At 39.9% G+C, this 20,000-nt stretch overlaps 1 protein-coding gene and 1 long non-coding RNA gene across 4 annotated transcripts in view; one reads left to right on the forward strand and one right to left on the reverse strand.

The window, feature by feature from the left end:
* The window catches only part of LOC138024810 (uncharacterized), a 194,628-nt gene that overhangs the window by 112,880 nt on the left and 61,748 nt on the right, over positions 1-20,000 (reverse strand). The window contains exon 1 of one of the 3 annotated variants that reach the window (XM_068871988.1): positions 17,417-17,473. The exons of the other annotated variants lie outside the window; for them this stretch is intronic. The gene's annotated coding sequence lies outside the window, so the exon portion shown is untranslated. Of the gene's footprint in view, positions 1-17,416; positions 17,474-20,000 lie in introns of those variants that run through there. 3 annotated transcript variants of the gene reach the window in all.
* On the forward strand, positions 3,435-15,500 carry LOC138024814 (uncharacterized). Its single transcript, XR_011127060.1, has 3 exons — positions 3,435-3,674; positions 13,504-13,678; positions 14,215-15,500. It is a non-coding gene; the product is annotated as an uncharacterized lncRNA (long non-coding RNA).

Here is a 20,000-nt window from a genome sequence, read left to right on the forward strand (position 1 = left end):
AGGTACAACTGTAAAATGATCTATTCTCAGATAAGCTACAAAGGACTGAAACTGCTCGCCTTACATCTGCGTTCATGTGTTAAATTTGTGCGTTTCCATAACAATGTTCCCTCGAGGGGCACAAATTTCAGCGAATTTTCTTTTCAATACGGCGATACTCTCACGAGTTCAGCCGGTACACGAATAGAGCCATCCAAATTAAGAACGGCGGGCGCGTAGACAAATCATTTCTCTTTAATTTCTCGATAGCTTTTCTTCCCGCTAAATTTACGAAGGTGTACTGTTTCGTCTTTTCGTTCTTATCTCCGTGTGTGAAAGCGATAAATATTTCCCTTTAATTCTTGCACAAAAGTTTTCCAATTCAGCGCGACGTTGCCGTCGAAGCTAAGCGGCTCGGGTTTGCAAAGTCCGTCTGCCATGTTGAAGACCAGGAAAACATAGCTAATGTATCAGGGAAACCGGGAAATGTAGTACTTTACTTTTGACACTGTGTCGATTCAGAGGAAGAGAAAACACTTGAGAGAACACACTAGTTTATTGGATCCAAAGTGGAAGAGGGACTAGTGACCACGAATGGCTACCTAATTTATACGAATAGAGAACAATACATGATACGTGACAAACATTCCTACATAAGGTGTTCACATACTCTACAGAAAGAGCGCAACTCAAAGATCTGAGCCAGAAAATTCAAGTGACCTAGCTTCCAGCCCACGTTTGTCAGCCACAAGATCAAACAACATCTGAAACTGTCTGAAGTCAAGCTGTCCATTGTCGACCAACTATCCCTTGTATATCAATTTAAATGTGTTCTGTGTGATGCAGGTTATGTTGGTTACACGCGCATCAACACGTAGACGAGCACAAGAATGCGTCTTCCTCTATTGGAAAACATTTCCGTTTGAAACGTTCTTATGTGCAAACATGATCTTAGCAAGAATTTTACCATCTTAAAAAAGTGCAAGAACAAGCTTGACTGCCTCATTTATTTAATTTTTAATTTTTTTAATGAACTGAGATTAAGTCTCCATGTACAGTCAAACTCAATTTGTCCGAAAGTTTTTTACATTTTGAATTATGTTATTCTTGCATGTTTTTTAACACCCTTTTTTACATTTTCAAACTTAACATACTTTCACTTCTTTGTTTTATATTTATACTTAGGCAAAAAAAATTATGTGACTTTTGGCTTGAAACTGACCGAAGTTCGGTCGAAACGTCGCGCACTTTTACCGTTAGTTTTTACTTCAAATAATAGGTGGCTCTTTAAAGATTTGGCCAAGTAGGGGTTGATATTTTCTGAGTAAAACTTGTTCCAGGTTCGTCACTGATGTCTGGTGTTGTGTTACAAAAAGCAATGTTTTTGTTTTGGTATTTCCTTTAAGCACGGAGTCCCTCTTTGTCAACTTGATTTCTGATAGTAGTTTTTCTACCAAATTGTGTGGGTAACCTCTATCCCGCAAATGTATTTTAAATTTTCAAATGTTTTCCTTGAAAGTGTGTTTTGAGGATTCATAGAGCTTTACCTTTTATTGCTTGGTAGGTGACAAGAAGTGAAATCCGTATATTGGAAGGTCTCCGTTGGTTTAACACGTGTTTTTTGATCCTTGCATCTCGTTCCTTTGTATACTATTGTGTCTAGAAACAGAGTTTCAATGGCAGATATTTCTGAAGTGAATTTAATCCTAGGGTGATGTAAATTTACTTGTTCGATGGAAGTCGCTATGTCCGGTTTACTCATGTCCCACAGGGAAAAGACATAGTCAATGTAGCGTTTCCAAACTATTGGTTTTGAGACGGCTTTGCTTACAATTTCTGTTTCAATTTTCGCCATTCATGAATAATTGGCAAAAAAAAAAACACTGTCTTGGTTCTCGTGGTTTGCCTTGTAGGCGGCAGCTTCTTCTTGAGTTGCGAGTGGCTCTAAATCTTCGTCATGGGGTACGAAACTGGCCTCACTTTCCTCGAAAATCACACTACTCCTGTCTGAACTCAACTCCGAACCGTCCTCTGACAAAAAAGACGAAGAACTTGAAGAAAAAAACATTTCTTCTTACTCTATTTACTAAAAACCATGCAGAAAGACTTCGCTGGATGATGACATGAAGTCAAGGAGGGAACGCTGCTTGACAAAATTGTGGCCTCAAGTACTTGTCGTTCGAGTAATGGCGGACAAAATTTGTACACTTTCTGGCAGCGTTTACAGATCATCATCGTCAGGTTAGCTGTGGACACCTTTTTTTGTCAACTTTAGGGTTTAGTCTTTAACTAAGGGTGAAAAAATCGAGTAAAAAAACTCATTGATTTTCGTCGCAGAAGCACTTTAATTAAATCGTAAAGGGTGAAGAAAATTTATCTTTTATAGACCAAATGCATAAATGGCGGCCAAGAAACAACAATAAAAGCAAGGTGACACAAGCTAACACCAACCCGGTGTGGCCAACACATCACGTATGCGCACAACTATTTCACCCGGTCAATTAGCAGCCACGGACAGCTCTTTCGGCCTTTTGGGCCTCATCAGCATGGCGTAGCTAACATACCAGGCGGGTGTGTTTAGCACCCCTCTAAGTGGCAGCTTCACATGCCATACATGTGGTAAGCTGGGTTGGGAATCGAACTGCAAAACTGTTCTCCCACGGCAAGCGTGTGGGACACACTGGGTTGGTGTTAGCGTGTGTCACCTTGCTTTTATTGTTGCGGCCAAAAACATTATTTTGTTTAGGTGCTAATTAGCCTCACTAGCCTCGTTTGCATGGACAAAATACAAAAGAAAGGTTGCTTGAGAGCGAGGCTAGTGAGTCTCATTAGCACATAAACAAAAGAGTACATTTTTGGCCGCCATTTATGCATTCGCTCAATTAAAGGCTGTGTAAAAGTGATACAAACTTCTCCTGACGAAGAATTTTTCTTTTAATGTAATGGCCTGTACCACAGTAGTGTAAATCGCTCATATACGGCTGCATGTCATTTACATAAAATTTGCATATTGGAAATAGAGAGTTTGTATGGGAATGGCACCTTATTAAAAATGACGGATTTAACGATGAAATGATATATGAAATGGATCATATATGAACTGCGGATATGAAATCAAGTGAAGCTATAATCTTTGCAGTTATGAACGCAATTTTTGCAATTGCGTAGAGAAGCTCAGTTGGTTAGAGTGTCGCACCGGCATCGCAAGGTCACGGGCTCAAACCCCGTTGAAGTCCTGAATTTTTCAGGCTTCTTTATTTTATTTATTAGAATTGCGTTCACAACTGCGAAGATCATAGCTTCACTTAATGACGGATTTGATGCAAATGAGGCGGGAACCTCATTAACGTCCGCCATTTTGTTTTGGCGGGGAAGCAGTCCACAAACATTTTAAGACGGAGCTTTATAGTAACCGTCTGCTTTTGTAACGGACGTAACCTGGGCTCTAGTGATATTAATGGCGGCTGGGTCGCCATTTGTGCATTCTTCGGGGGAAAGAATATCTCTCTGCTGATTTGGATCCGCGTTATCCTGGACAATTGTGCTTTAAAGTGTGAAACCTGGCATAAAGCAAGTGTTTCAAGGGCAATAGACATTGTTTTATGGCTACAAACGTAAAGAATGTGGCGACGGGAAAGTGATCCCAAAAATATGTTCACAACACAACAAGAGATCATTTTGGGACCACTTTGAAGGTGAGGAATTAATTTTTCTAATCAGTAATATGGAAAGAGACTAACATCATTTATTAATGTTGTAAATTTGAACGTTTTCTTATGAGCAAAGTGTTCAATTTTCTAATTAAAGCAAGCTGTTGGCCCTCTTTAGTTAGACTACGTACAAATCTCCTTTGAAAGGTTCAGCATCTAGTTTCTCCTAACAGTATCATGATGGGTTGATTAAACGTACAGGGCTGCGTTATGAGAATAAATAAAATCATTAGCTATGAAGAAATCTTTTGATTAGCTTTCTTTCTTAGCTTAATTGCAAGTCAAGGATGATGTTTACTTCTTATTTTACTACTTTCTATTTTAGTCATTGTTATAATTTTCCCAATATTTGGAGCTTTAATATGAAGAGACTTAATTTCTGGTTTTCACTCACGTGATCAACAGCCATGTTTTTCAACGAAAACAAAAGGAAGCGTTTGCATAATAATAGAGTTAAATTCCCGGAGGATTTGGTCGGGGCACCAACATGGCCGCCTTTTCTTTGTTTAGGGGCACCAACATGACGGTCGTGACGTCATGAGAAAACCGAGAATTGATCTCCGATACAGCAATTAATTTCCCACCTTTTATTCATCAATACAAACTAAGTTAATTATTGTACAATGTAACTGAAAATGCTATAATAATAAATTATTAACTCTAGAATGCTTTGCATGAATTCTTTGTATATATATATATATATATATATATATATATGTACAATCTTTTGTTACATGATACTTCAGATATTTCCATTTTTCCTGGAAATTTTGTCCAATTTTCAGCACTCATTAAAGCTCTAATAAAAATTTTTATCCTGGACAACTCAAACTTTAGTATTCCGAATTTAAATCATTTAATTTTCAAAAAGTGCAGAAACAACTTTTGCCTCACAGACATTTTAAATTTAACTTAAGTATTGTTAATTCTATTATGTTTACAAAATACAATGTGCATGTGTTTTTCGATGATATTACTAACGAGTATGTCCAGCATTTGGAAGACTTAACTTTACATTTTGGGCCAGATTACGCAGGCACTTTGTATTAGAAGAAGTTTTCCGTAATTTTAGTTGTCGTTTTTCATTATTCTATTGTCCACCCACTCTTGGTTTCAAAGATGGCTGTTTGTACTGATGATGATTTTATCTTTGACTTGTGTCTTGATATTGAAGTTGGTTGTGCAATGTACTTTAATTTTGGCCCTGCTGTTCTGTAGAATGGGCAGTGTAAGATTATTGCGATCTTTTCCAAAGTTCACAAAAGCTGACGCAAGGGCTGCGACTGATGCTTGTCCTCTTGATTTTGAAATGATGCTTCTGTAAATTTCCAAATATTTCTTATAGCATGCCCGAAAATTCTTATCAGTTCGATGTCTTAATAATAATTATTTTCTCTAATTCAAACTCTTCATCAACCTTGGAGTCCTTTTCAGGTGAGTGGATGCTATATGTGCCTCGTCTGGCGTTTTACACAAAGAGAATTGAGAATCTATAGGGGCACACTGGTCACCACTGGCCATTTCCATTTTAGCAGGAAACGTTTGACAGAGTTTGCAAGGCAGAATCTTTCTTCTGGTCTCTGAGGAATAAAGTTGATACTGGCAATACCATAATGATTATTTTATTTAGTGCCACTGCAGCTTGATGAGCACAGGGATTGCCATTGCTTCCCATAGGGCAGCTACATATTCCACTTCTGCAATCTACCTCATACAGCTGTAGCTTACATACTTCTTAATAATTATTGGTTACTTGTAGTGGTCTTCTCTTCATACAGCGATCAACTTGGTGAAGCTCTTCATTTCCTCGACTTTACAACAAGGATTTGGATGATAGTGACATTGAAAGTGAAGAGGAGAATTTACAACAGCCAGAAGTAGTTTGTTTGATAGTGTGGAGCTGGACTGTAGAAGCTGTTGCACCAAAACACTAGGGAGCCAGATAAAGATTTTCCAAATGCAAGGGCAAGCAATTTTCTTTGAAAATACATTTGAAGGTCTTCTGTGATAAACTTGAAGAGTTCAATGAAATTGTAGGCCCTCATTCGTTGTAAAACCACACTCTTAAATACATGAATGTTGATCATGGATTCAGTGTAATTGTCAGAGTTATATCCTCTGGTGATTAGATTTTTGCAATGGCAAAGAGCCCACTCTTGCTGTCCTTTTAAAGATCTTTTTTCATACTCTTGGTAACAATTCGGATATTTTGCAGTAACCATATCAGTTGCATTGTAATATAGATTCTGCTGCTGCTTGGAGGAGTTCTTACAAGTTTTTGAAAATGTCCCATCAGTTGTTGATGATCATCTCTATTTATGTTGTTGCTGGAGTTATATAGCCAACGCCAGATAGTTTGCAGGAAGTGGAAAGTACATATTTTGTACTTTTTCAAGGCATTGCCTTATGGCATGCTGTGATTGCCGAGATGTAATCCACACACCTACATTTGTAGTGGCAGAGCACCAGCAGGGTGCTGTGTGCACGTGAAATACACAGGGTTATTGTGTGGGCTTTACTCACACTAAGTTGTCATACACAGTATTTGTCGGTATTGTGTTATTCCTTAGCTTCAAAACGAGCAAACTCAACTAAACAGTCTAAGCGAAAACTCAAATAGACTTACAAGATACAAGAACGTCACCGAAACGTTTCTTACGAGTTTGCGATATTATGTCAGCGGTATTGATCACTACTTCATAATATCACATCTCCCTTCTCATAACAAAAGTTATTCACCATAAAGCAATCAATCAGACGATGACAGTTCAAAGTCCTAAACAACGTTCCTCAAACAAAATCTCGTAGTCGTCCAGGTCTATGAATGATTCTACCAGATCTTGTTTGCACCACAGGTGGTCCTTCCACAGGTAAAGGGGTACTACTAGCTGGCAGGTTTTCTTGGGATTCCAAATCCAACTGCGGCGATGGTTCCTTGGTCTTTACCAAGTGTCTTCTATTTCTCCTGAACATAGTTTCTTGGAGATCTACCTCGTAGGAGCGAGGTGCTACTTGTTTGACAACTGATCCCTTTCTCCACAGCTTTTCTTTGTCTGATGGCAGTGGTTTCATGCGGACTGTGTCTCCGGGTTGAAGCACAGGAAGCTCTTCTGTTCCTTTGTTGTAAAACAGTGCTTGTTTCATCTTTCTTTCTTTGAGCTTGCCTTCAGTTCCCTCCACGATCTTTGGCTGTAACAAAGTTCCTGCTGTAGGTAACAGTGTCTTTGTACGTCGTCCAAATAATCTTTGTACTGGTGATGATCCAATACTGGGTGAAGGTGTGTTTCGCCAGTCCAAAATGGCCAAGTATGGATCTTGTCCTCTTGCCTTTGTTTTGGTTAGTAACTTCTTGGCTGTCTTAACAGCATTTTCAATCTTGCCATTTGATTCTGGATAGTGGGGTGAAGACGTTTGGTGGTCAAAATGCCAGGCGGATGTAAATTCTTTGAATTGTCTGGAAGCAAACTGTGGTCCGTTGTCAGAATACAGAGTATCAGGTATGCCATGGCGTGCGAACTGATTCTTGAGAGACTTGATAACAGAACTTGAGTTGGTACTGGATAATTGGTTCAGTTCAAAGTAATCTGACCAGTGGTCAACGATGATGAACCACTCCTTGTTGTCAAAACTGAAAAGGTCTGTTGCAACATGAGACCAAGGGCGTTTAGGTGGATCATGAGGTATGAGTGGTTCTTTCTGCTGGTTTGTCTGATAAGTGTTACATGTTTCGCACTTAGAAACACAGTCCCTGATCTCTGCGGTCATGCCAGGCCAAAACAGGACATGTCTTGCTTTATTTAAACAACTTTCAACACCAAGGTGGCTTGAGTGTACTTGCGTGATCATGTGGGGCCTTAGCGCTACAGGTACAATTACTCGATTTCCTTTGAAGAGGATACCATCTTGGATGCTGAGCTCTTCTTTGAAGTCGAAATATCTCCTGATTTCTAATGGGACTTCTTCTTTTGTTTCTGGCCAACCAATCTTGATAATATGTCTCAACTGCTGAAGACCCTCGTCAAGTTCAGTTTTTCTTCTGAGATCAACAAGGCGTTGACTTGTGATTGGCAGAAACTCGACCATGTTGATCTCTTCAATGGATTTGATTAGATGCTCTTCCTGTTTGACTGATAAAACCTCCGACTTCAACTCTTCTGTACTCGGCTTATTGGGAAGGAATGCTCGACTGAGTGTATCAGCAATGAATAGTTCCTTTCCAGGCTTGTACACTATATTCAAGCTATACCTCTGGAGCTGTAATAACATTCTTTGGAGCCTTTTGGGGGCCGAAAGCAGAGATTTCTTGAAAATGCTCTCTAGCGGCTTGTGATCCGTCTGTACTGTAATTGGCCTACCATAAACGTACTGGTCAAAGCGTGTGCACCCGTGAACTATGCTGAGCAGCTCTTTCTCTATTTGAGCATAATTTCTTTCAGTACTGGTAAGTGCTCTTGACGAGAATGCTATAGGTTGACCCTTTTGCAGTATGACAGCACCCAGTCCAGATTCCGATGCATCGCATTGCAGTGTTACTTCTTTACTGGGGTCGAAATACTTCAACACTGGTTCTCTGGTGATCAGTTGTTTCACTTGCTTCCATGATTTCTTGTGTGTATCGTTCCAGTGCCATTGCACATCTTTGTCTAATAAACGTCTTAATGGCTCCGTCACATCAGACAGGTTAGGCAGAAATTTCCCAAGGTACGTAATCATTCCAAGCACCCTTTGCACGGCCTTCTTGTCTGAAGGTGTAGGCATTTCTACAATTGCCTTGACCTTACTTGGATCCGGCTTGAGGCCATCAGGGGTCAGTAAATGACCGATGTAGGGCACTTCTTGCTTTCTCAACTGTAACTTCTTTGGATTCAACTTGATATTCTTCTCACGACATCTCTCCAAGAGTGCAATTAGGTTTCTGCCATGATCCTTAACTGCATTTTCATAGGTGTCACCCTCACCAACACAGAGTATGTCATCTACAATATCTTCTATACCTTTCGGACCTTGTAGGCTTTCATGGATTCTTCGCTGGTACTCTTCTGGGGCTGTTTTGATTCCAAATGGTAAGCGAAGCCAGCGATAACAGCCAAAAGGTGTATTAAACGTGGTCAAGAGTGACGACGGTTTGTCTAGCTGAACTTGCCAGAATCCATTCTTTGCATCCGAAACTGAGAAGACTTTAGCCTTACATAGCCTAGTTGCCACGTCTTCAGTGGTGGGGAGAGGATAATGGGCTCTCAGCAGGGCTCTGTTTAAATCTTGTGGGTCAATACAAATTCTTAACTTCTCTGGCTTGTTTACTAGAACCAAACTAGACACCCAATTTGTAGGTTCTGTAACGGGGTTGATAACTTTCTCTCTGACTAATTTGTCCAGTTCTTCCTTTAAACGGTCTCTTAGTGCTACAGGGACTTTCCTAGGGGGATGGACAACAGGTTTTACAGTTTCATCGAGTTCCATATGGTATGAGCCACCCATGCACCCGAATCCCTCAAAAACATCACTGTACTGTTTCAAAATTTGATCTCTGGTTAGAACAATGTGGGCAGTTTGAACCTTGTCATTTACTGCATTCACAGTTTCTGACTCTGAAATGTCACTTGCCATAACCTTGATTAAGTTCAGTTCCTGACATAACTCAGCACCCAATATAGGCCTGACATCCTCATTAGTTTTAAAAAAATCTGCATCTGTACTCATCTCACCTTTGGCACATTTGAGAGTGCACTTTCGAAGTGGAGTCATAGTGGATCCATTGTACATCTTGAGTGTTGCAGATGTTTTCCTCAAATACAGATCTTTGGGATCCCCCATAATGCTTGAGAATTCTTTTAGTGATAGCAAATTACAAGTTGCTCCACAGTCCAACTGAAATGTAACATCTTTAGCATTGTTTACTTTGACTGACGTAAACAACTGTTTTGGGTGTTTCTTTTCTTCCACAGCACTGACTTGATAAGTTATGACATCAATAGTATACTCTTCAAATTGACTCCCATCTGAATCTCCTTGCACATAATTCAAATTCTGATTGGCATGTAAATTACAACTGGACTGCCTTCCTCCTGTACACTTCGCAGCAAAATGGTTTCTTTTTCCACACTTGTTGCACTGTTGGCCATATGCAGGGCACTTTGATCTGTCTGTTACATGTTTCCTGCCACAAAATTTGCAGTCGATCTGCTGAGCACTTCCGTTCGCTGATTTCTTCTTCTCTTCGTGTTTCTTTCGGAAGAATTTTTCTTTCTTCGTCCCTACTGCATTAACCTCGTGCAAGTTTTGCATTTGTTTCAGCTGGCTTTGGGTTGCTTCGGCAGCTCGTGCAATTTCTAGAGCTTTATTCAGCGTCAAATCTGGGACTCGCAACAAACGCTATCTCACGTTGTGATCAGCGATTCCAAACACGATGCGGTCGCGTATCAAGGAATCTTTCAAATCTTGAAATTCAAAAGAGTCTGCCATGTTTCGTAGAACAGTGGCATATTTATCAATGGGCTCCCCACTTTCCTGTCCACGCGGAAAGAATAAATACCTCTCGTAAATTGTATTCTTGCGAGGCTCACAGTACTGCTCAAAATGCTCTAGTACTTTATCCATTTTGATTTTGTCTTCGTCACTGTCCCACGTGAATGCATTGTGAACATCTAGGGCTTCGTCGCCAATCACGGTGAGAAACTTTGCTACTCGAATGGGATCTTCCTTTCTGGCTATTCCGATAGCTAGCTCATAGTTACTCCACTTTTGTTTAAATCTTTTCCAATTTTGAGATACATTTCCACTTGAAAGCTGCAGATGATCCGGTGGGTTTAACAGACGCCCCGCCGCCATTTCATACCACGCGGTTTCGATTTATGCGAACAGCAACGAACCAAGGTTTTCACATTATAAATATTTCACAAATACGGTCGGCAAACAGCGTCATCCATTAACTTCTGACACCATGTGTTAGTCCTTAGCTTCAAAACGAGCAAACTCAACTAAACAGTCTTAGCGAAAACTCAAATAAACTTACAAGATACAAGAACGTCACCGAAACGTTTCTTACGAGTTCGCGATATTATGTCAGCGGTATTGATCACTGCTTCATTATATCACAGGTATATGAGTCTGAATTGTCATGTGATCCTCAAGACTTTGCGGAGGCTTGGGTGCTAGTGCATGGATAGTAGTGGTGGCCATCTTGTTGCCTTTCTGTTTGCTGTGATTTGTGTCCACGATGTGCTGCTTTTGAGAAAATTTTGCTTTGTTTTCCCCAGCTTTGAGACACCAACTAAGGGAAAGTGGTCTTTCATTTTTGGCGGGTATTTTGGCGGGTACTGAATGTGGACATTTTGAATTTGTTTGGATTTATCGAAAATCTGGCTCTGTACTTTCCTAAAAACAAAACGATTGCAATCTCATTTCTTTCAGGGAGTCATTTTGCTCATGCGAGGAAACATTTTAATATTGTCGTGAAGATTCAGTGCGGGGTACACCACCTAATTGGAGTCGTTTTAGTTTTCTCGCAAGCCAATATTTGTACGCTCTAATTGTGCGGGTTCAACAACAAAATCTCAAAGTGTCTGATAAATGTTACAGACTGAAATAATTATTATATTGTTTTTTTGTGCGTGCACTGAACTTGGTCTGTTGAGAGAATTTTTATTAATTTCGACTAAGTGCTATTCTGCTGGCCTCTTGTTTTTTTTTGGTCAGCTTTTTTCGTTTGCACTGGCATTAAATTATAGACCATCTTGTAAATGAAACCCACTTTCCAGTTCTTGAGCGACCACCACTTTCCATGTTGTATTTTATGTTAGATGATGTAGCAAGTTCGGACATCCAGTTGTCTACATCATCCTTACAAGTCATGTCACATTCTTGATACAGACCTGCACTCTTAAGGTACCTTCTAATGCTGAAAGATCTTCAAATTCAATTAATTTACACGATCATATTCTGTTGGCAAGATGGTAGCAGCCCTTGTAGGTAGAAATCTAGGTGTTGGGTTTTTTTTCTTTTGGGTGGCACAGTGCAAGAGTAACAATGATCTTCATTTAAGCCAGTCGACTAGGATTTAAAAAGAGTTGATGGATTCTTCTTTTCACTAGTAATATTTCCCTTATTACTGGTAATACTGTGCACTGGCGTAGACTTTCAACTTGCATTGGAAGCTTGAGTGTCTGAAGAGGTATTGTTTGGAGCTTTTCCTGACACAGAAGTTGTGTTGTCAATAATTGAGCTATGATTGTCTGTCAAGATTTTAGTTTCTGGTTTCTCTGTCCCATTAGTTGTGTAATGCCTTGTCAATCTTGGTTGCTCAGCATAGTTTTTCTTGAAGCTTTATCTGAAAGAATTTTTGGGTTGTAAGTTGTAGCTTGGTTTGGGTTGTCAGGGGGTTAGGGTTATAAAATCAGTCGATTCTTGGTTGTCTATAATGTCCAACAGGGCTTCATTTGAAGCATTTTCTGACCCACTTTCTGTCTTGCAAGTTGAAGTGTGCTTGTCCAACAGGATAATGTTTGGGTCTTTCCCTGACTTAGTTGTTGTGTAGGCAGTTGAAGCATCCTCCTCAGTAAGGAAAAAGACAAAAGGAGGCTCTGCTCACAGGCTGCTTGATTGTCTAACAAGTTGCCATTTAGGGCTTTCCCAAAACCAATTGTTTTCATGGCAATGGCAGCTTTGTTTGATGTTGATTTGCCAGTATGAGAGCACTGGTGTTTCCTCTTGGATGCAGGTTTTCCATTTGGCTTTGTACTTAGAGGTATTATATTTTTATGCTTTTCAGAATTTTTCACATGTCCAGAGACAATGAATTCCATACAATGTCGAGTATGAGAGAATAACGAAAAAGTAACCTTTTGATCTTGAGTAAAATCAAGTGGCAATCCTAGGGCAATGTGCTCTGCCTATGTGGCTACAAACACCCCACATTCATCACTGTTGAGCTGCTGTGCAATGTCAGATGAAGGAATTACAAAAATTAAAACTTCCAGTTTTTCAAAGTCCAAGTATTGATCCCATTGGTGGAGGCACATCATGTTAGGAAGTTATTGACTCTAGAAAATGCCATTAATTTTTTGCACCAGTGCCATAATACAGAGAATCCAGATAGACTGAAAAGTTCTCTTCCAGGTTAACAACAACTAGGCACCAGTGTCTGGCATGGTTGAATGGTGCAATAATGACCTCTTAATGCTGAATATTTGGATAGAGTTGATGAAACTTGATCTCTAGAGGGTGTTCCCATTCTTAAAAACATGTCTGAGTTGAGAGTAGGTACTTTGTTACCGGCCGCAGTGGCCTTCTCTGCATTGATAAGAAGGATGTTAGACAGCCAGAAACCTTCCTCTTCTTGCCCGGGCAAACGTTTATAATGGTCGCCACCTTCCCAGCCACATGTTCGGGAGTGTTGTGGGATCGTATGTTCCATGGTTTCAATCAGTTTGGCTTGCTCTTTCTCTGATTCACATATTAGTGTATACTGAAGACCTGGGTGATCTTTTGATGTTCCTTTTTTTCTCTGCAATTTTATTCACAGGACGAACACTTACACAACTTGGAGTACTAACATTACACTACTTATACTTACACTTGTCTATTTATACCTGCACAATTCACAATGTATACATAAGAGCAAAATACAAAACATAACAATATGTTCCTAATAACACTGCACTATCACTAACAATCCATTTTACATTACAATATTGCTTAATTACATTACATTTTTAACGGACAAGCTGAAATTAACTAAATTGAAGGTTCGCCCATTTTTCCCGCAAAAATTCCATCTTTTTATCGATATGTCTCCATCTTTTGCTGTTCTACACAGGTCTGGATTTCTTATATCACACCATGGCTCCTTCATGGGGAGCGCTTCCATGTTGGACTTGGATTGTTTCGTGGCTTTGTAATCTCACAGGCTGCTGCTCAGTGTCACTCCGTATTGAGAAAGAACTTATTCCTTTTCAAGAGACAGAACTGTTTCATACACTGTAGAACACCAGGTAGGGTTTTTCATTGATAGCTTCAATTGTACTACACCTTTTGATGTGAGTGTCATCTGTAAAGTACATGTAGCAAGACCAATTTCTCTTCATGTAACACACATAGTGGCCAGAGAAAAGCTTGTTGCCAGTGTGCACCACCACAGCAACAAGCTTGTAGGACACTCGTGAGATTTCAGTTGACTGGCACTTGTCAGGGGTTTTTATCTGACAGAGCTGCACCATGTCATCATATTTCACCATGTTCTGGTCCGGAGCTTCTTACCATTGGAACTGAATCGCATTTATTGTGCAATGATTATTTTCCACTGAATTTATTAATTATTTAGATTAATCTGTAAGCCAAAGTCTTTTTGTTCTTTAAATTACTCATTCAGCACCTGTCATAAACAGTTTAGATTGCATTTACAAGACTAGACTTGTAGTACATGCTGTCTTTCCCTGCCTTGCATTGTGAGTATGTAATGTGTTAGTTAGCACTGCAGTCATTAAGTCCCCAGTACTGATGCTGAGCACGTATGCTGTATTTCTTGTAGGTCATCACACAGAACATACCTTTACAATGAAGAGGAAGAAGGGTTTCCATTGTAGAGAATTCAACTCACGTTGTTGCATGTCAAGCGTAGTTCACGTTTCACTTCTCAGATTGAAGAAAAACAATTTTAGAAATGACAGATCACTATGCTGGGGTATGAAACCTCTGTTTTGGCATTCACTGGTTTTGTAACCCAGCTCACGGCAAAATTCTTCAAAAAAACTCAGCAGCATACTGCTGCTTTCCTTTCTGAAAATCTGAGTTGATGCTTGGAAGGATGAACTAACCCAGGCGCGGTCTTGTAGGCACGGATTTGGTACTGCACACTATGAAGGGCTTTTCTGTGGAACATTATTTATTTTTGTAAGGTACTTATCAGGCAATATAATTTGCCTTGTCATAATTACATGTATGTCATTTGATTGGTTGTTGGAAGCATTTTTGACGATAAAGAAAGGCCACCAAAAATTAAGTATGTCTAGATGCTCTGAAAAAGACAGGTAAAACATGTCCACCAAAGTATGCATTAATTGCAAAGTTCACCAACTGAAGTTGGCTTTTATTGGTAAGGGGACTGGTCTCACGGAGGTGTTTTTTTTGTTTTTTGCAAAGAACACTTATATTCTTGGACAATCAACTTGCACTTGTTCTTGGACAATCAAAAAATTGTTGTGAACCCAAACCTACATGTATGCATTCAGTAATTTTAAGTCATGGAATCCATTATCATAATACATGTATAGGTAGTTCTTTTGCACATATACATGGAAGGTTAGCTAAGTCAATCTTTATTTATTTATTTATTTATTTATTTGCACATTCGTCATGTACACTGTACATGTATATAATGATAAAGAGATGACATAATAGAGCGTTTTCACAGGGCGTCACAGCGGCCATGTAAAGAAATGACAGCCATGCTAGTGTACCAAGCTAATCCTCTGCGGATTGAACTCTGTTTTCATTCAAATACCTTCTTTTGTTTCAGTAATCCAATATGGCTGCTGGTCACGTGAGTGAAAACACTCTTTACAAAATTATATACATCTTTAAAAAAATGGAAAAAACACAAAGTTGTAATAAGTACTACAAAAAACAAGGTGAACAGGGGCCAAAACAGTCAATTCAGTTCAATTCTTTGCCTATTTTTACATTGCACACTGTAAGCACTGTGTAAATGTGTTTTCATTACAAGTTAATGACCTCAATGCGTCTAACTTTTAATGCTTCCTTGAAACAAAGTAGGGGATTTTAGGTAAATTTTTATGCCCAAAAATGGAAGTAAGCTCAATTGAGCAGTGGTTAAAAAAAAAAAATGGTATCCTCTCCCTGCTTTGTGATGAAGAGACAGGTCAGCTACATTAATTCCAAATAAGGAAATTTAAAACCTTAAAAGTGACCAGCTTGAAACCAGAATTAAATGCATCAAGGTTATCACCTTCTTGTTTCCATGATAACTAATAATGTGTTACTTTGGAAATGTTATTATAACTGCACTCTGATTGTCTAAGCCGAGACATTTGTGATCTTGAAGTATGATTGTGCAAACCCTTCACTTTCAAGGACTGAGGACTCAAATATTCTGGGATTACAAAGAGTAAAACCTGTAAATTCCACTGTGTAAAAGCATTCATCTTCACATTAATGAACCTATCCAAAGATCAAGTTAAGACTATTCACCATCAAAACTGCAGGACTGAATGTACATGTCTGTGGCTTTAACTTTATACAGTGGATAACCTTTCCTAAACAGGCACTACCACTATGACTGTAGTTTGTAGTAGCTTATGTGACAGACTGAGGAGATATATGAGACAATAATTATAATGACAAAGTCATCTCCCATACAGATCACACTTGGATATAGCTACAATATCATGATTATACAAGTGTGTGAAAAATATTCTTATTCACTACTTGCACAATTCCATATGTAATGCAATACGTTTTAAGGGGTCAGGGTTCTTTACATTAAAAACAATATTAGTTTTTTACTCTTGGGACTGTATCATGCTTCAGTGTTTAAAAGAAAATAACCCACCCAAAACGTATTACATTATGGGATTTTGCAACTAGTAAATTACTGGTTGTTTACCATTTACCAGAAAAATCTGGAAATTTCGGTTGGAATGTAAATGGCCGTTGTTATGCTAGAGACGTTAAAGTCGTCTGAGACGTTCAGGTCTTCTCGAGACGACTTCAACGTCTAGTATAAAAACGGTAAATAAGACAGACGCATTTAACGTCTGACCGCTTTCACGTCTTCTGTTAAGTGCGTCGTTTAGACACATTTAACAGACGACTTTAACGTTTCAGGCGTTAAATGCGTCTAGTATAAAAACAGGACGCCCTTACTGGGACGCGTTTAGCCCTTACTCGTCCACAGACGACTGGCACGAGTTAGCGTTTAATCCTGAAATCGAGGCTTAGCGCTTAAACAACATGGCGGCCAAGAAGAATTTGAAGGAGTCGCGAGGAACGAGGAACTCCCTTCTTCATCGGCGCTTCGTCCTTTCCTTGGTCTCTTTATGGCTACGGCACTCCAGCCAAGTGCCTGAGCCACCTAAAATTTTCTAAAAATTAAGACGGCTCTGAACCCCATTTACAGAATTTTTTTAAACTTTGCCAAAAGTTACATTTTATCCTGCTAATCAAAATTCTGTTATAACAAAAAATTTCACCGTGCCGTTTTTTAAATATAAGCGCTTAAAGCTCAAATTAAGGGTGTTTTTAGCAGGTCATAGTATTGCTATGGTAACCTATTGTGTCACAAAAATAATACCAACGTGTTCGCTAGTGATTGGGCAGTATTTTGATACCATAGTTGTAGCATCAATTGATAAAGAGTAGTAATTATGACCCATCAAAAATCTACGTCTTGGAAAGTGCTGGAAACTGCTTTGAGCCACCTTAAGCACGTGCGTTTTTGAGACGCGGACGGCAACCGGAAAAGAACATTTAGCGCGCTAGGACAGTGGTGTCTCCCAGATTTTTTTACTAATCATCTCTAATGGAGAAAAGATACTTGGCATTGTAAATGTGGTTGTGTGAAGACAAGTTAAAAAGGAAAACAGCTCACTTCCGGTTGCCGTCCGCGTTTTAAAAACGCGCGTGCTAAGTTCGCTCGTTACTAAGCTCCGTCCAAAAAGTGGCCCCAAAAAATGTTTTAGCTGATGACACCACGCGTACAGGGACCTACTCACATTTGCTCGAAGCAAAAGTGTCTAACCAATCCCACTCGAAATGTACTTGCGGGACTGTTTACAAATTCAAAACATCCAAGCTGGAAAATACAAAATATTATGATAGTTCCAGAGCATTTATTGCAAAACCTTGAGAAAGAAAATTGCTTAACATCACCTCCGCAACTCACGACCTTCACGCGCTTTTTACATATATCGTTTCAAAACAACCTTTTTTTGGATTAAGGTTATTACTGCTACAATGCGGCGTTTGGTTTTTAGGAGAACTATTTCTCACAAATACAACAAACAAATTCTTATCTGCTGCCTTTCCCTTCGAATCTCGAGTACTATGCCATTATTACATACCTGCCAACTCTCCCGCTTTCCCGGGAGTCTCCTAGTTGGTCATCAAATCTCCCAGTCTCCTACCCTGCGAGCAGAGTCTCTTTCGATCTTCATTGATAAGTCGGGAAGAGGAAAGAAGACTCTGCTCACGGCCTGCACGTTTCATATCGAGCATGCGTTAACAGTGAATATTGTATTCGATGTCAGTCACGCGTGACCAGTGGCCACAAAACGAAAACAAACGGTCGGGATATTTTCGAAACAAACAAGACAAACGTTCGAAATTCGACAGTATATTTTTGTGAATAAAGCGTTTCAAAGGTATGTTGGGATGAACATGAACACTGAATGCTGAAATTTCCACTACCACTGCAATCACTCGGCCTTGCTACAACGGATCACAGCTGTTTATGCTATACTCTTCTTATTATTACAGCATACGTTATGGCCAGCCACGAAAGACCCTTTTGTGAAAAATGTCGCGATCTTGATCAGCACGCCATTTCAACCTATTTTCGCAGTGGAATTTTGTGATTTGGTGGCTCCCAATCTCGAACCCATAGTCCTCGAGCGTTTTGGTCAGCGGGTGAGCCCCCGGAGAGACTCTGGGATGATAGACTTACATTTTTTTTATTGGACGCTTGCATAACAATGAATGTCCGACAGGAAGTCGGTAAGAAATATAACGAAGTACCACACAGGAAGCCCCAGAATTTGGAGGGAGATTCGAAATCTAAAACTAGTTTCAGTGCTGTTTGTTTGTTTTTTTTTTTTTACCGTCGCTGTCTTCTCCTAACTTAAAGCACCTCGAGACTTAAAGCATCTCAAAAATATATAAACCACAAAAATAATTAATAATTAAACCTCGGGGTTTGAGTTGTCTACAGCCGCTGTTAGACGTTGAAACTTTTGGCTGCAACTTGTGTGCAACGGCGTTGCGAGACATGTTTCAGCAGGCGTTGCACCTTGTAACATGGTCGGTTTCGTGAAACTTTTTGAATTTCCCTTGCAAGACAAGTTTCACGAAAAGTAGAACTGCTTTCTACTTTTGCAACGGTCGTAACGATCGCAGTGGTGACAAAAACAAGAGTTTCACCGTGTAACACCACTTTGTGAAACTGGTCTACCTCACTCTTGTCACGCTACGCTACGTCAGCCAATCAGAAACCGGCTAAGACCATGTAAACAACATTTCGAGACCAGTTTCAACGTTTCCAAACGATTTTCGACCTTTTATGTTACACGGTGCAACGCCTGCTGAAGCTCTTTTTGCAGGGCGTTGCACATAAGTTTCGGCTAAAAGTTTCAACGTGTAACAGCGGCTTTACACGTTGTAACTTTTAGCTGAAACTTGTGTGCTCCGGCGCTGCGAAACAAATTCCAGGAGGCATTGCACCGTGTAACATAGTCGGTTTCGTGAAATTTTTTGGAACTTCCGTTGCGAGACAAGTTTCACGAAAAGACGAACCGCTTTCTGCTTCTGCAACGGTCGCAGCAATCGCGGGGGGATAAAACAGGAGTTTAACCATGTAACACCACTTCGTGAAACTGATCTCACTCATAATCAGTCTATTTAGGCTACGCTGCGTAAGCCAATCAGAAACCGGCTAAGGCCATGTAAACAACATTTCAAGACCAGTTTCAACGTTTCCGAACGAGTGTCGTCCTTTTATGTTACAGGGTGCAAAGTCTGCTGAAACTTTTTTTGCAGCGCCGTTGCACATACGTTTTAGCTAAAAGTTTCAACGTGTAACAGCGGCCTTAAGCAGCTGCTTAACCAGTTTCGACTAATAAATAGCAACCGTTTATAGCACGGGAATTTTCCCACGCTGCTAAAAACTGATTCCCGTAACTGTTGCAAACGTACTGTGGGAAAACATTACATCAGTCTCTTTGGGAAGAATTCTGTGGAAGAAGGTCTTGTCGAAGCAACTCAGAATAACGGAAACATAAAATTGTGGTAGAAGAGGACATTGGTGTCGTTTCCACAAAAATGTGTCGATAGTGTTGCTTGCACGATGGAATCCACGCTGAAACACTAAAATACACTTACGCGAAAGCGTCAGAAGTTTCATCTTTACTCGCTTTTACAGCTACCCCGCGAGCAGTTACTTTCTCCTACGCTTCCCGACAGAGAAACCACTGCGAGCTACCGTTAAATTTCCCATCGAGGATGTGCGAACTACGTCATACTCCACGTGATGCGTTTCGTCTCATTTCGTGGAAAAATATGAAATTATTAGACAGCGGGCTAGCC

This window comes from Montipora capricornis, chromosome 11 (genome assembly GCF_036669925.1).
Source record: "Montipora capricornis isolate CH-2021 chromosome 11, ASM3666992v2, whole genome shotgun sequence".
Lineage (NCBI taxonomy): Eukaryota > Metazoa > Cnidaria > Anthozoa > Scleractinia > Acroporidae > Montipora > Montipora capricornis.